Source organism: Scylla paramamosain, chromosome 10, assembly GCF_035594125.1.
Source record: "Scylla paramamosain isolate STU-SP2022 chromosome 10, ASM3559412v1, whole genome shotgun sequence".
In the NCBI taxonomy this organism is placed as follows: domain Eukaryota; kingdom Metazoa; phylum Arthropoda; class Malacostraca; order Decapoda; family Portunidae; genus Scylla; species Scylla paramamosain.
In genome coordinates, this window is record NC_087160.1 from 25,411,932 (window position 1) to 25,429,431 (window position 17,500).

Here is a 17,500-nt window from a genome sequence, read left to right on the forward strand (position 1 = left end):
CCGCCCTCGACCAATGGGAGGGCGGAACGAGGCAGGTGGGCTAATTAACCTCACTAATTACTAGATGACAAAAGAAGGCCGTCCCGCGGAAAAGTTAAGTAATCCGGCTTTACAAAAATGAATAATTCACCCGTGTTTTCAGAGTCTGCGGGAAAAATATCGAGACTTCTTGTACTCGTCTTTCCATCTTTTTTATTTTTTTTATTTTATCTCAGCACACTATCCTGGTGTCCATTAAGACTCCTGGTGGCGTTGTGAGGTGGGCGTCGTGGTATTTGTGTGTGTCTGTCTGCCTGTATTTGTGTGTGTGTCCGTCCGTCCGTCCGTCCGTAGCGCTAACACCACACTCAATAGTCTAGCATCCCGTCCTTTACTCAGTTCATGTACGTACATTGAGTGCGTGTCCGTGTTTCCTGTTGTGTACGTACGAACCGAGGGCGACTTATCAACGCACATGAATGATGATACTAATGTGCGTGTTTGTGTACGTTTTTTTATTTATTTATTTTTTTAACTGTGTACGTTTCAAGTCATGTTTGCTTACGTGCGTTTATGTGAGTGGGGGGAGCCTTAGATTTCTTGGGTAGATTGTGTGAAATTACTTGATTGGGTTGGTTTTAATTTCTTGTTTTGATTGAATTGGTTTATTTTTTTGTTTTGTTTTGATTGCGTTGCTTTGCAGTTATTGACTGTTTTGTTTGGAATGACTTGGTTTTTTTCTTTTAATTTCATTTGACTCGTCTGTTTTGATTTAGTATTTGATTTAATTGGGTGGTTTCATTCACTTGATTTAGTTACGTTGTTTGGAATTTTTTGACTTGATTAAATTGTTTTGATTGGCTTATTTTGATTAGGTTATTTTGATTTATCTTATTTGATTTAATTTTTTGGAAGGATCTGATTGGTCTGTTTTTAAGTTAGTTGATATTTTTATTTATTTTCATTTTTTTTTATTTGATTGAGTTGTTGCAAATTACTTGATTTCCTTTTTCTTTATTACTTAGTTTGATTGGATTACTTTTAACGATTTAATTGGAAGTGTTTGTTTTGGATTGCATCGTTGGGTTAGTTTCATGTTCTTGTTTTGATTGGATTGTTTTGAACGGATTAATGTGATTGAGTTGTTTTCGGTTTTGGTGTGTTTGGAATGCCCCGATTGCCTCGTCTTTAATATCTTAATTTAATTGGGTCATTTTGATTTGTATGATTGGCTTGTTTTGGATTACCTGAATTGACTTGAGTTAATTTGAACTACTTGATTTCATTGGATTGTTTTGAACTGGTTGTGTTTTGAATGACTTGTTTTGAATGTTTGGACTGAGTTGTTTTGATTGACTTGACTTGGTTGTTTTGAATAACTGGAATCGTTTTTTTTTTGGATGATTTGATTGGCTTGTTTTGAATGACTAGCTTGGATTACCTTGTTTGGAGTCACGTGTAGAGGAGTGCATGTCACATCTGGAGTCCTGAAGGCAGTCGTTGACGCCATGCAATGAATAACACATCGAGAGCTCTTCCTGTCACCCGCCAGTACTCATTTTATGATACGATGCGCTTATGATACAGTTGTATTACCTGTATTTAAGAGTAAAATATGTAACCTTTTCCACTGGACTGACTATATACTTCTCCCATCTTCATTTGTTGTTGGAGATATAAATGTATTCCGTATTGAATAGCCACGCTTTCGTAATGTTTTGTCTTGTCTTGTTATTCATTCATATCTTGAAATCCGTAGCCTTACAATGTTTTAGGACACCATTGTGCTAATAAGATACTACTATTGTTAGAATACAACTCAATGATTAATAAACTGACATTTGCTGCATCTAAATTATTAAGCAAGTAAAACGGAACATAACCTAGGAACATGTGAGATACGTTGTGCGCTAATAGTGACCATAGGAATAACTGAAATACGAATGATGTAATAATAATAACAATAATAATAATAATAATAATAATAATAATAATAATAATAATGATAATGATAATAATAAGAGAATCGTGATAATGTTTTTTTTTTTTTATTTTGGTGTAGCGTGAAGTGTGGCGTCCTGCAGCGTCGGGCGGCGGTGCGGGCGGCAGGTGAGGAGGCGGCGCCGCTGCCTGGCTCCCTCCGGCCCGCCGCTCGCCGCTCGGGACTCGCAACTCGGGGACGGGCCTTTGTTATATTTTTCATAGTTTTTTTTTTTTTTTTTTTTTTTTTAGCTGGAAAACATGTATTTGAGAGAGACGAGAACGAGAGGCGTCGCTACCTAATGCTCCGCCGGAATGTAAAAGTGAAACGTTACTGGTAAATTGTGATGATCACCTCCCCGGGGATTGGCTGCAGCTCTCTTTTATTACATTACCTTTTTTTTTTTTTTTTCCGAAGCATGAGGTGGACGAGGCTGGGTACTGGTGGTGGTGGTAATGGTGATAGTGGCGATGGTGGTAGCGGTGGTGCAGTGAAGTGCATCTCACCTCAGCAACTGTAGTGTGTGTGTGTGTGTGTGTGTGTGTGTGTGTGTGTGTGTGTGTGTGTGTGTGTGTATCTTTGTTAATCGGAAAAAAAAGATCAACAGGTTTGCTTTTACCTACACGACACATTCACACATTACGAATTTTTTTTATAGTGTGTGTGTGTGTGTGTGTGTGTGTGTGTGTGTGTGTGTGTGTGTGTAAGACAAATTTAGCCGGAGATCCTTCATAGAAACTATTTGTAATTGCGTCTTAGGCCTCTCTCTCTCTCTCTCTCTCTCTCTCTCTCTCTCTCTCTCTCTCTCTCTCTCTCTCTCTCTCTCTCTCTCTCTCTCTCTCTCTCTCTCTCTCTCTCTCTCTCACACACACACACACACACACACACACACACACACACACACACACACACACACACACACACACACACACACACACACACATCGCCGTGCCAAACTCCATAATATTATCGCTGTCGACTCGGCCTAGCAAAATGGTTTAATTACTTTCCACTTTTGTTCACTGGAGGATCAAATTGCTGGAAATGCAGGCAGCAGTTGGCTCAGTAGTGGGGCATTAGCAGCGGCGGTAATGGCGTTAGCGGGGCCGGGTGGGGACGGAGGGGAAGAGAGGAGAGGGGAGGGGCGGTGCGGGGAATCAAGTAATGTAGTGTTGAGGAGTCTGGCTGGGTGAGGGGGGGGTGAGAGGGAATGAGTGAGAGGGAAAGGAACAGTGTATTTGTTATGTCAGTGTTTGTAGCGCGGTTTATTATTATAACTTTGATGCATGCACGTATAATGAGGTCATGGATGTGTGTGTGTGTGTGTGTGTGTGTGTGTGTGTGTGTGTGTGTGTGTGTGTGTGATTCGGAAATTTCTCCCGTAATGTTAACTGTTTGTTGTTCGATGGAGCGTGACTGTGTGTGTGTGTGTGTGTGTGTGTGTGTGTGTGTGTGTGTGTGTGTACGTGTGTGTATGTGTGTGTATGTTCGCGTGTGTGTGTCATGGGACTGAAAATAAATATCGTGTTTATGAAGTTTTTTTTTATTGTATATGTGTTTTTGTGGCAGGCAATGATGCTTTAATGGAAGAGACCACACACACACACACACACACACACACACACACACACACACACACACACACACACACACACACACACACACACACACACCCACCCACCCACCCCTAAACCTCTCTTCACTGCATCTCTCGCTCCACCCAAGCCATCTCTCCTCTCCTCTCTCCTCTCCTCTCCCCTCTTCTCTCCCCTCTTCTTTCCCCTCTTCTCTTCCTTCCCCTTGCCCACACCCTCGCCCACACTTCCCCCCACCGTACACCCACATCTCGCCCAACCCCTCGCTGCATCTCACGCATCCCCACCTCTCCCCTCCGCACTCCCCTCTTCCTTCCCCTCATCCTTCGCCCGCACCTCAGCTCACCTGTTCCTCTGACCTGTCTTACCTGTACCTTGGGTTTCTTCTCACCTGTTATTTTTTTCTTTTTTTCTATTTCATTCAGATATTTTTGTATGTGCTTAAAAAATGTGTTTATTTGCTTAGGCGTCTTCATTTGGGAAAGATTGTTTACCTGTACGTCTCATTCTCAGGTGTAGTGACTGGTGAGTGAGAGAAGGTTGGATACGGTGTGTGTGTGTGTGTGTGTGTGTGTGTGTCTATTGTTGTCTTACTATATGTCAGGAGTTTCTGTTGGTCAATGTATATGGACAGCATTTGTATATTTGTGCTTTCCTTTTTAATTTTCGTCTGTATGAAGCTTTTTTTTATTTAGTTTTCATTTGATTTTTCTACATATGGTTTTATATTATTTTCTTGAACTTTTTTTTTTCGGTGACATTCTGTATACCAAGGTTTTTTTAATGTTTTCTTTTTTTTTTATTTGCTACGTAATACCCAGCAACATTTTCTTTTCTCAAATCACAATTTAGTTTTTCATCTCATTTTTTTTTTGTTGACTCAACCACATTCCACTCATTGTCATTATTTTTTTTTGTCGGCGATAACAAACACTTTTCCTTTATTTTTTTCTCCCATAAAAATTTCTATTTGAACCACATATCACTTATGAATATTTTTACTACAGATTTACCACTCAACCATACATCAATTTGCCTATGAGTATTTTCTATTATGTACTCTTTCCTCCTTTAACCAGGGACTATTTCCTCGATGCCCTGCCATACAGTTGCCACTTTCACCTCACACCACTTTCTCTTTAAGTATTTTCTATTATACATGAACTTCCCCCTTCCAGCCGCAAACCAATATTTATCTCACTGTTTCTTGTTCTGACCACATATGCTGCATGTTTCTCTTTCAGCCTCACACCGTCTGTCGCACTTCATACTTCTCGAATACATCAAACCCTCAACGACAAACGACAGAAATACTACTGAATACTATTAAAGGATGGTAGGTATTTAAAATGGCAAGATATCCCTTATTAAACTATTTTTTTTTTACTTTTTATTTTTACTCTGTTACTCTGTTGTGTCGTTCTCTCTCTCTCTCTCTCTCTCTCTCTCTCTCTCTCTCTCTCTCTCTCTCTCTCTCTCTCTCTCTCTCTCTCTCGTCTATGTATTTTTTTTCCTGTTCTTTCATGTATTTAAGAAACATGATCACACACTTTCCTTAATTCTGACTGCTGTGGCTTCCTCTCAGACTTCATAAGGTGGTCTGGTGAAAGCGAGGAGTATGAATGTGAAAGACGCCAGAGACACCAAGAGGAATGATCGAATACGAGTAGAAAAGATCTCATAGTGTTCTGACTGTTGCCTTACTCAGTTAACGTCGTCTCAGGTTACTCAGATGACAGCGTGGAACTTACCGTGGCCGATCCTGTTGAGCGAAGGCAAAAATTGAAGACTCTGAAAGGTTCTTATCTTTCTAACTATGTACTGTTGGGGAAAACTCTAACCTGGTATAAGAAATGTATGAAGAAAGACCTCAAAAAAAAAATTAAAATAAAATGGTGAACTATAATGACACCGTGGAAAAAAATAATGAAGAAAAAGTAAAACGAAAGGAGGAGGAGTATTGGAAAAGGGAAGAGAGAGAGAGAGAAAGAGAGAGAGAGAGAGAGAGAGAGAGAGAGAGAGAGAGAGAGAGAGAGAGAGAGAGAGAGAGAGAGAGAGACGAAAAAAAACAAAACAAAAAAAAAAACCGCTTTTCACAAATACCACATTGTCGCGCAAGAACCGGAAGGAAGAGGACAAGAACAAGCAATGCGGTGGAGTCTTCATGGTGTTCGCCAGCCACCACACTACCGCAAGGGGGTGGGGGGCGGCGTCCCTTCGGGCCGCCGCCACGCCAGGGACACACGGGCCCCTCGGGACGGTCGGGGCGCCGCCATAACGTTACCGCGACATAAACGCGCCCCAGATAATACGACAAGAAATATATTATTCCATATTTTCATTCCGCGGCGGCATGAACAGGAGGCTGCAGATATAAACTAGATTCCTGCGACGGTGGACGCCGGGCGGGGGAGGTTGGGAGGGATGCCGGGAGGGGATGCGGTAGAGGCTTTAGGCGGGGATGGGTAGCTGGAGGAGGAGGAGGAGGAGGAGGAGGAAGAGGGACGAATTGCCTTCTCCCTTGCCTCACTGACCTCCCCTGCCCACCTCCTGCCCACCCGCACGCCCAGCCCCATATTTAAGCGAGACACATGTGCCGCCCCTCTCATTGTGAGCGCCATTTTACACTTGTCCGCCGCGCATACAAATACCCCTAAAAGTGACTTCACCGCCGCGCATTGGAATAAAAATAATGTCTGAAGATACTTAAACACCACCACGCAGCCCCGCCACTCGCCTGTGGGGGCTTAAGCGGTCCAGCTCGCTGCGCCATCCTCGCCCTTACTCCCAGACACTTTATGGATCATTTTGCCTTCCCGAAGAGATTAAGCAGCAGCCATTTTTATCCGGGACTCCATTACCCGCGCTGCACCTCGGGTTGCCGGCGTCTACGAGGATTCTGTTAACTTATCTTGGTCCTGATTTTATAACGTGGTGGGTTTGGCCGAATGTTTTCCTCCGCCCTGCCGCCCAAGCGACGCCCGCCGTAGTGCAGGAGATGTCTGGCGAGCAGGGCAGAGGGAGGTTCTGTGACTGCCACCCGTGTCTGGATCGCGTGGCTGGCGTGGAGAGCAGGAACTAATCAAGAGGCGGGAGCAGCGGTACAGTCAGTCCTTCTGGCCAAACGCTGCGTTGTAAAGTGTAGGGGAAGATAACGCCGTGTTTCATTACCACGCTGGCCAGGGATGCAGTCTTCAGGCAGCGCCGCCACGCAAAACTGTGCCATATTTCTTCTTCATCTTCTCGCTCCTCCTCCTCCTCCTCCTCCTCCTCCTCCTCCTCCTCCTCCAGAAAGGCGCTCACCCCAACTGCCTCACTCCGTAAAACTCGCTCACCTGGAGTGGGGACAGAGAGAGAGAGAGAGAGAGAGAGAGAGAGAGAGAGAGAGAGAGAGAGAGAGAGAGAGAGAGAGAGAGAGAGAGAGAGAAATGAGAGAGTGAGGGGGTGGAGTTGAGGGGGCTTGAGAAGAGGAGGAGGAGGAGGAGGAGGAGGAGGAGGAGGAGGAGGAGGAGGTTGGAGGAAAGAGAGAGACCTAGCAGGGCTTGTTTGTGGTGACTGAGGGCTTTGGACTTGAAGAGGAGGGAAATGTGTGTGTGTGTGTGTGTGTGTGTGTGTGTGTGTGTGTGTGTGTGTGTGTGTGTATGTGACCTTTGCAGTGCTGGCTTCAAATTTTTTAATGGTGGTGGTGTTGATGATAGTGATGATGGTGATGGTGATGATGATGATGATGATGACCTAAATAAGCTGATTCACAATGTTACGTTCCAGTTCTGAAAAATCTAAATTACTTGTCTCCTCCTCCTCCTCCTCCTCCTCCTCCTCCTCCTCCTCCTCCTCCTCCTCCTCCTCCTCCTCCTCCTCCTCCTCCGTCGCCTCAGAGTTGTGTGACCTTTCTTTTCTGTGTTTCTCTTTTGTCCTGCTTTTCCTTTTTCTCTCTCTTTTGCTCTTTTTTCATTCTTCTCTTTCCACCCTGCCTATGTCCTTTACTTCCTCTTTTGTTGCTTCTTAATTTGTTCTAATGCTCCTTTCTTCCATTGTTTAACTCTCTCTCTCTCTCTCTCTCTCTCTCTCTCTCTCTCTCTCTCTCTCTCTCTCTCTCTCTCTCTCTCTCTCTCTCTCTCTCTCTCTCTCTCTCTCTCTCTCTCCTTCCCACCCCCCTTCAAAGTCACCCCAATGTACCTCCCTTGAGGATTCTCAGCTACTTTGCTCTTCCTCCTCCTCCTCCTCCTCCTCCTCCTCCTCCTCCTCCTCCTCCTCCTCCTCCTCCTTCTTTCCCTGCGTCATTCTCTCTCTCTCTCTCTCTCTCTCTCTCTCTCTCTCTCTCTCTCTCTCTCTCTCTCTCTCTCTCTCTCTCTCTCTCTCTCTCTCTCTCTCTCCATCCCATCCCCTTACTCTCAATCCTCGCTCCTCACCCCATTCTCCCTCCTTCATCTCTCTTCTTACTCCTCCTCCTCCTCCTCCATCCCCACAGCTGTACCACCACTCCCCTCTCTCACTCTCTCTTTTCCCCTCGCTCCCCCCTCGGCCCCCTCCCCATGCCGGCGCACACTCCTATTCACTCAATCAAAAGCAAACACAAGTAAACAAGAGAGCGAGGCGGGGACAGAGACGGCGAGGCGACCAGAGGGTGGGTAAACACGAGCCTTTCTGCCGCATAATATATCACACTGAAGAGAGGAATTAGGGATAACTAGCAGGGCCTCGCCGGCATAATAGCGGCCCCAGCGAGTCGCTATTCACCGCCCACCATGAATAGCGACAAGGCTGCCACCACCGGGACTTACTTCTGGAAGGCTATTTTTATGTATTTTTACCTTACCTTTACCGCCGCCACCGCCACCTCCTCCTCTCCTCTGCGACTCTCTCCTTCTTCTCCGTCTCCTCCACCGGTACCTGCCTGCTGCCGCCGCCTTCGACTTCGCCTTCTTCCTCCTTCCTTATTTCCTTCTTTCTGCTGCTGTTGCCACTGCTGCCACTACTACTACCTCCACTGCTGCTGCCGCTACCTTCTGCGACTCCTCCTTCGCCTTCTTTTTCTTCGTGTACTGTTTTTTATTTACTTTTTTATTTTAAGTGTGTTTTTATTTGGATGCTTGGTGTTGTCGTCGTTTTTGTTGTTGTTGTTGTTGTTGTTGTTGTTGTTGTTGTTGTTGTTGTTGTTGTTGCTGTTGTTGTTGCTGTTGTTGTCCTCGTCATCCTCGGAGTCATCATCGTTCTCCTTCTCATCCTCCTCTTCCTCCTTCGTAACCTTCTGTCACACTTTCGAGCTCAAGGCGTTCAGTGTGTGTGTGTGTGTGTGTGTCGGGGCGCGGTATTCCCTTCACACACCACCCGCAGGCTCCAACAGGGAATTTCTTTGGAAAGGAGAAGGAGGAGGAGGAGGAGGAGGAGGAGGGGGAGGGGAGGAGGGAGAAGGGATCTGGTGATCGGCTGTCGCGTCCCTCCCTGCTTCTCTCTTCCCCCACTCCTCCTCCTCCTCCTCCTCCTCCTCCCGGAGTTTCTAATCTAAAACTACGCTCAATAACACAAACACAACTTTTGGCAAAGAGTTTCAGAGTCGGGAATTATAATCATGCACCGTGGCTTGCTGTGGCCCCCTCCCCCTCCCCCTCCCCCTCTTTCTTCACTCCCTCCCCCATTCCCTCCCACCTCCCATGCACCCAATGCCACCCCACCTCCCTTTCCTTTCCCCCCACCTTTCCTCCACAGCTCACGGACCGCCTTGAAAGGAGATTACACTTGACAAGAAACGATCATATGCATGTTGCTTTCCTCTTCCAATTCCTCCTCCTCCTCCTCCTCCTCCTCCTCTTCGGTTACGGTTTTCATAGTGATTAATTAAATGAAGTAATGACATATTCACTTTCTTTCAATTCTCCCGGCTCTCTCTCTCTCTCTCTCTCTCTCTCTCTCTCTCTCTCTCTCTCTCTCTCTCTCTCTCTCTCTCTCTCTCTCTCTCTCTCTCTCTCTCTCTCTCTCTCTCTCTCTCTCTCTCTCTCTCTCCCCCCCCCTTCCTTCCCTCCCACCCTTCATGCCGCCCCTTTCATTACCATTAATGGGATCAGTTATTCGGTAATAGGTAGTGAAATAGTCGGGTAAACAGTGGACGGGGAGCAGGTGAGTTAGAGGTAATGAGTAATGGGCGGCAGGTGTGCGTCATTAAGGTGGCAGGAGGGACAGGTGTGCAAAGGGGAATTGTGTAGCTTTGATATCAAGGCTTCTCTTGTGTACTCATGTAATTTTTTTTTATATGAAGTCACTGGTGATTTTACGTATCTTCTGTATTGTAAGAACATAAAAAAATAGTAAACAAGGAAGGTGCAAGAAGCTATAGGCCTACACGTGTTAGTCCCTACATGAAACGTACCTACCTATTTTCATCTGCCATTCCCATCCATAAATTTGTCTAATCTTCTGTTAAAGCTCCATTATCGTCTTGTCTCTTGTTGTTTGTATGTAGTTCTTATTGTATCTTTCTTTCTTTCTTGCTTTTCCTTCCTTCATTTTTATATCTTTTCCTTTTTTCTATTTTCCTTCCTTCTCCTGTTACCACTTTTCTCTGCTACTCTTTTTCTTTCTCCTTCCAAGTTTATTTGTTTATTTATTTTTTCGACACATTCGTCTTGCTGCTACTCCTTTCCAAACTGTGCAGGACTAAAAATCCTACTAAATACATTGAAACTCCATATAACGATCATGAAACTCGAAGTAAATGTTTCAGCACCGTAGATGATATTTTGATGCGTACGTATTTCATCCAGCAGAAGTTTCAAAGCTTGGACGACGAGGGGAAGAAGAGAAGCTTAGAAAGGCACCTCCGTTATCGTGACCAGATGTTTTGTAGCTTTACCATTGGTGTGTCTCGTTTCTTTGTTCATGACTGACACCTTCCCTCGTCTTTCTATTTTCCAGGTTGATGTTATGGAAGTGTGAGACGAGATAGGAGAAGATATTCGAGGACTAAAATAATCTCCTTTGACCTCTGCAAGCCTGAAGTACTCTAGGTGAGGTGAGGTGTGTGTGTGTGTGTGTGTGTGTGTGTGTGTGTGTGTGTGTGTGTGTGTGTGTGTGTGTGTGTGTGTGTGTGAGGGGTTGGACTTTGACCGTCAGCCATATCCTGTCATAGAGAGCTTAATAGTGCTTTTATAGTCTAATGTATTTGTATTTCTGGACCTCGCCTCGTATGGAGAATGTAAAACTAAACACTCCTGCTTGGCTCTTTTGAATGAGAGGCATTGACCTGCACCTGACTTGTTCCTTCAGTTACCACACAGCCCCGGCGATATAGGTCTAGTTATGGTCATGAGAAGAGTTACGGAGCGCATCCATTCATTCCCTGTGATATGTGTTTTTTCCCACTCTTTATGTCGTCTGATCATCTGATAGTCTGCTTGTAAAACTTGACAACTGAAAGGCTCTTAACAGATCAGGGGAAATGAGATTGAGGGAAACGCTAAACAGTGGAAGTCATTGTGCTTCGTATACTCAAAGCAGGGAACATCGACCTTCGTAAGAGCAATTTAAGGCCCAGATTAACACTCAAAGCCCTCGCTGGAGGATTTTCAGGTTCCAGACGATCCTTTTGGAAGTTCTTACCGGGTCTTATAATACGTGCGAGATCATTCCAAGGTTTATACATGACGCTACAAAGAAATCTCTGAGCGCTGAGGCGAAAATGTCTCAAGCCTCAGCGAGGGACGTGAAAAAGAAGTGTTTGGCCAGCCAGCGCCGCGCCGCCTCGATAACGCTCGCGGTCTGGACTTGGCGGCGGCTCGCGGATACTCTCCAAATTTTATGCTTCGTGTTTTTCGTGACGATGGGAGGGTAACTACAGTCACCCTCCCATCCGCACTCATGCTAAACACCCCTTTTCCATTCTCCTTTCCTCCCCGTCATCATTGCGTCCCTACGTTGGCTCACACCCCATCGGTACCTCTTTTCCTTCTTTTGGTTTCCTTTTCTTCCTCTCCTATATCATAGCCATCGCATACCTTTCCTTCCTACTCCGGCCATCCTTTCTCTTATTCCTTCGTCATCTTTCCTACTCTCCCTCTCCCTCTTCTCCCTGCTCTTCTCCCTTCTCCCTCGTACGGTCGCCGCCGCCAATTAAAAGTGAGTTTATGGGAATACAGGATAAACTTTGGCTCGGCGCGCTGCTAAACAAGGCGTCCCACAAAATGTATATATCTGCATCAGCTTAAAAGAAGTTAAAAACGAGTTTGTGTAAATATACTTTAAACTTTGCTAATGCTTGTTGGTAACAAAAGCCAAGCCAAAAATATATATATCAGCATTAAATTAAGTGAGATTCAAATATATGTATGTGTAGTATGTATATGTAAAAAAAATAAATAGAAAAAAAAAAAAAACCTTGAGTGGATTAGTGATGTGCCGTTTAAAATGTAGATAGATTTAGAGTCGAATAACATCTGGTGTTACAAAGTGCACTAATATCAAATCCAATTAGAGACTGAACATAATGGAACAAAAAAAAAAAAAAAGAAAGAAAAGAAAAAGAAAAAAAAATCTTTTTTTATTGTGGCTTTGATGAACTTCCGAAAAAAAAAACACAAAAACTGGTAAAAAATATATGTAGCTGCAGGTTGGTGCGTTTCTTTATAAGTTATGTATGCCTTTAGTGAATCAAATCAATCAGTAAACAAAGGGAATAAAGCCTTAGCGTGTAGTCTGGTTGTCAGTGCGGTAACAACAGCGAAAAGACAACAGGTGGAGAGTCTGCATATGTATTCACCCTGTCTTATACATAGAGTAAAATGGTGCGTGAGAGAGAGAGAGAGAGAGAGAGAGAGAGAGAGAGAGAGAGAGAGAGAGAGAGAGAGAGAGAGAGAGAGAGAGAGAGAGAGAGAGAGAGAGAGAGAGAGAGATAACTTGTTGGCCGTTTAGGGAAATGCAAACTTGAACAATCTGATACAAAATTCGTCCTTCTCCCGGTGAAACTCCTTTATGGATCTGATTTAACTCTTTCATTGCTACGGGATCATTCCCATAATTATTTACAACTTATTAGACACTTATTATTATACTACACTCTCTTCAATACACATTTCTGTAGCTTAGAGATCAAATTAACCTCATTCTTTTTTCTCCTAATCTTCTCTGCGAACGATTTTTTAGTGTTCTGAATGGCAACAAAAGATGACTATGGCTCAGCTTGTTAAACACTTACTTTTAAATTCAATACTCATTTCTATAGCTTAGGAATCAAATTAACCTCATTTCATTTTTTTTATTCTTAGTTCTCTATGCAAACAATTTATTACAGTGTTTTGAATGTTAGCAAAAAAGGACGGCTATATCAGTGAAAGGGTTAAAGGCACTGTAGCATGGTTGACGCGTATCAGGCGCCTCTGCTGACAAATACACGTCACGGATTCATATGCAGGACTGTTGCAGTGTGTAAGCGATATATATTTGATGGTGATAGTGACATATCTATCTTACGTGGAAGCGAGAGAGAGAGAGAGAGAGAGAGAGAGAGAGAGAGAGAGAGAGAGAGAGAGAGAGAGAGAGAGAGAGAGAGAGAGAGAGTTTGTCTTGGGATGAAAATAAAAGGTTGACAAAGAGTGGAATAAAAGAGCGTCTAATAATGTCTAGGAGAGAGAGTGTGTGTGTGTGTGTGTGTGTGTGTGTGTGTGTGTGTGTGTGTGTGTGTGTGTGTGGATGGATGTCACAGAGGAACGTGTTGGTGTAGGGTATTAATTGTAGTGAATGCTGCTGCTGGAGATGGTTCGTTGTGAGGTGGTACGGTTAGGTACACAAAGGAATACAAAGGAAGTCCAAACATCAACAGACTTTGAGGTCCTTACTGGGCTGTTTGGGTAATTATTCTATGGTAAATATTATTGGGGGGGGGTACAGGATAGTACAAAAGAAGGCTGTATGGAGGCCGTATGGAGGACGAGCAGGAGGAGGAGGAGGAAGTAGATGAAGAAGTAGAAGAAGAAGAAGAAGAAGAAGAAGAAGAAGAAGAAGAAGAAGAAGAAGAAGAAGAAGAAGAAGAAGAAGAAAGTACATCTACATCTGTAACATCATTGTCATTATCATTATCATCAACAACAACAACAACAGCAACAACAACAACAACAACAACAACAACAACAACAACAACAACGACAACAACCGCAGCAAGATTAACGAATGAAAAAGACCGTGGAAGGCTGGGAGACAAGACCGTAGAATGTAAGAAACGACACGGAGAAGAAAGAAAAAGAAAAAAATAAGGAAAAATGAAAAAAAAAAAGAATAACCAGGATAAAGAGGAAGAATGAAGACGGAAGAGAAGGAAGCAGAAGAAGAAGAAGCAGAACAAGAAAGAAGAGGAGAAAGAGCGAGAGGAGTAGGACATGGAGACGGAAGAGAACATACAAAGGAGGAGGAGGAGGAGGAGGAGGATGAGGAGGAGGAGAGTGGTATGCAGGAGTCTTGTTTTCTTCTTCATGGGTGACTATGAAAAAGCATCTCGTCAAGGCGGCCGCGAGTCCCGCCTCACCATATTTGTGGCGGCGGGAAGGAGACAGATAAGACCACCCTGAAAATGTGCAGATCTGGCCGAAGAAAATGAGGAATCGGTGACTCTTTGTTCTTAGTTGATGCAGGATGGAGGATGAAGGAGAGAGAGAGCATGGGAGGGGGAGGGAGAGAATGATGTAGCCGAGTAAGTTTTGTGAGAATGTCGAAAGTGAAGAAATAGGAGTATGTATCGAATTAAAGGAGAATGAAAATGACAGAAGGCAAGAAAGAAGGAAGGAAGGAAGGAAGGAAGGAAGGGATATAGGAAAGGGAGGATGTCAGATTTCACTGGTATTACTTATAGAGGCGGTGAAATAGGAGGGAGAAGATGAGAAGACTTCCCCTTTACTCCCCTATGACTCACTGTAAATCAGATACTTTACCTTATCACAAGCAGCGTCCTAAGAACCAACAGAAATACATTTTTTTTTTTTTAAGGAATACTGCTGTCTTTAATTTTTGTACCTTAGTGAGTTTATAGATGACTCGACAAAAGAAGTGTAATTTTAGAAGCACATAGACGCACTAGTATTTCTGAGAGGAAGAAGTGCATGAGGAGAAGTACTAGCGAGAGTTTGAAAGGAACGAAGAGAGGGGGACGTGAGTGTTAGTGAGAGGAGAGGGAGAGTAGGGAAGGATGAGTAAACATGAGATGATGTGAGTGACTGAGGCGTGACAGGGCGACACGGTGGCAGGGAGGAAGGGGTGGAAGGGGAAGTAAAGGGTTAGAGGGAAGAGAGAGGGAACACTGAAGGGTGACATGAAACAGGGTGAAAGGGATGGGAGGTAGATTACACACACACGTGGTCGTAAGGAAGGGAAGTGGAGGGAAGGGGAAGGGGAAGAGTTATGGGAAGGAGGGATGGGGTTCAGGAAAGCGTGTGATGTAACAGTGATGGGGGTTTGCTGGGGATAACATTGACCATATGTATAAAAAAAAACAGGGTAATGGGGAGGTGACACATGGAGAGAGAGAGAGAGAGAGAGAGAGAGAGAGAGAGAGAGAGAGAGAGAGAGAGAGAGAGAGAGAGAGAGAGAGAGAGAGAGAGAGAGAGAGAGAGAATTGTAGGAAATAACCTTTTGAACTTTTCCTTTTCTTAGTTCGGGCAGGAAAATGGAGGGTGGAGGGAAACAGGGTTAGTGGTGGACCTTGTTTTGATTGGAGGAGGAGGAGGAGGAGGAGGAGGAGGAGGAGGAGGAGGAGGAGGAAGAGAATGTTGGTCGGTAGGAGTAGATTTTTCTCTTCCAGATTGAAGGTGCGTGTGTGTGTGTGTGTGTGTGTGTGTGTGTGTGTGTGTGTGTGTGTGTGGCATGTACTAGCACGGAGGAAAAGAAAGGGGAAACGGAAGAAGGAGGGAATGAATGAAGGTGGAAGGATCGAAGGAAGGAAGAAGAGGAATGGTAGCAGGATCGGGTCTTTGGGTCTGGGGGACTAAAAAAAGCAAACAACTGAGGCGGAGTGTCCCCAGGCGCTGCAGGGAAGGGGGAAGGGGCGCCGAGGGGAAGCAAAATGGAAAAGGGAAGTAAAAAAAAAAAATGAAAATAAAAGCCAAGAAATGGAAAAATGAATATTAAAACAAACTGAAAGAAACCTTGCATGAAAAGGAGCCTGACAAAGTACTGACCACAAGCCAAAAGTGAACGATTGAAAGGTATTGTAAACTCTGATTTGCTACTAGAGAGAGAGAGAGAGAGAGAGAGAGAGAGAGAGAGAGAGAGAGAGAGAGAGAGAGAGAGAGAGAGAGAGTAATGACCCTAACATAGAAGCACCACAGCCTGCACCTATTGCTCGATCGGTAACGTGGTGGGCTTTCATGCTTGGATCCAGGGCTCGATTCTCAACTACACGCCTTTCTCCAGAAGCCCAGATTTACTCGAGTTTACAGATCAATTGGTCGGTATTTCATTGTGCTGAGTGTGCTGTGGTCGTGTCCTGGTCTGAGGCAGTATAACCGGGACGCCCTGGTCTGAGGTGATACAAGACACGCAAGCATAACCGTAGATAGACATACACATCACAGCAGCAAAGGGTGGATGACAGATGTGAGATTTAAGATTCAAGAAGCAAATGTAGGAAGTGAAATACAGAAGGGGAATAAAAAGATGGCGGGCTTAGAGTAGATTCACCAGCAATTCAGGAATGATATAGAACATCACAGGTAGATAGACAACAAAAGAGGACAGAACATTGCCACAGACGAGAGAGAGAGAGAGAGAGAGAGAGAGAGAGAGAGAGAGAGAGAGAGAGAGAGAGAGAGAGAGAGAGAGAGAGAGAGAGAGAAAACAAAATACATAGTTCTCTCATTATCTTCATTCTGGCAATAGAAAAAAACAAGTACTTACAGTTATTATTTTTCATGTTTAAATCCTCAGTAATATTCAGGGTATCTTGAATATGAATTGTATTTATAATAAAATTCAATGTAGTGAAATTTTCTTTTATTGTACTTCAGTCATGTTGCATCGTCAATAGATTATAAAAATGTATTAGATAAGTATATGGTTTCTGTCCCTAGAGAGAGAGAGAGAGAGAGAGAGAGAGAGAGAGAGAGAGAGAGAGAGAGAGAGAGAGAGAGAGAGAGAGGGGTGGGAGGCAATCGTGTAGTGTACAGCAGGCCATAGTTAGGTCACTTTACAGTACAGCGTTGGTCCGTACTCCCTAGCCCTTGGTCCCTGGTCCTTGCTCCCTGGCCTGTGGTCCGTCCCAAACATAAGAAAGGTTAATTGCCCTCAGGTAGTTTTTTTCTCTCTTCTTGGCTGTGTTTGTGAAGAGATTAATCAAGTCGTTCTTTGTTTTGCTGGCCTTTGTCTCTTTGAATTTCATTTGATTCCTGGTCCTCAGCGTGACCCTCCCTGCGGCGCCTCCCTCTAATCAAAACACCCTCGTTAAATGCTCGCCTTTGTTATCATCAGCAGTACCTTTTTTATTAGTTTTATCAGTTTGCCTTCCTCTCTAGTGGGAACAAAAGGCTTAACGTTCCTTTCTTGTTTCTTGTTTTTTTTTTTCTGTTTTTCTGTTTTTATTTTTTTTATTTCCATCAAGTCTCCCATTCTAAGGAAATATTCAGTTTTTTGTATGAACAGTATTTTTATTAGTTTTCCTCTTTTAAACAACACTTTTTGTTAGTTTTCTTCTTTCGAGCAGCACTTTTTATTAGTTTTTTTTTCGAACAGTATTTTTCTTTTTTTTACTTTTTCGAACTACTTTTTATGAGTTTTCTGTTTTGAACATCACTTTTTATTAGTTTTCTTTTTCGAACAGTAATTTTTATTAGTTTTCTCTTATAAACAGAACTTTTTATTATTTTTTTCTTTCGAACAGTACTTTTTATTTATTTATTTTTATTTTTCTTTCACTCTGATAAAACTGAATTGCTAAATGTTCACTGTTTTTTTTTTAATATTTTTTTACTTG

At 43.7% G+C, this 17,500-nt stretch overlaps 1 long non-coding RNA gene across 1 annotated transcript in view; it reads left to right on the forward strand.

Moving 5' to 3' along the window:
• The first annotated feature begins 4,796 nt into the window (after nt 1-4,796).
• The window catches only part of LOC135104431 (uncharacterized), a 25,255-nt gene continuing 12,551 nt past the window's right edge, over nt 4,797-17,500 (forward strand). Inside the window, exons 1-2 of the long non-coding RNA XR_010270439.1 lie at nt 4,797-4,891; nt 10,468-10,559. This is a non-coding gene — a long non-coding RNA (uncharacterized LOC135104431). The remainder of the gene's footprint in view (nt 4,892-10,467; nt 10,560-17,500) is intronic.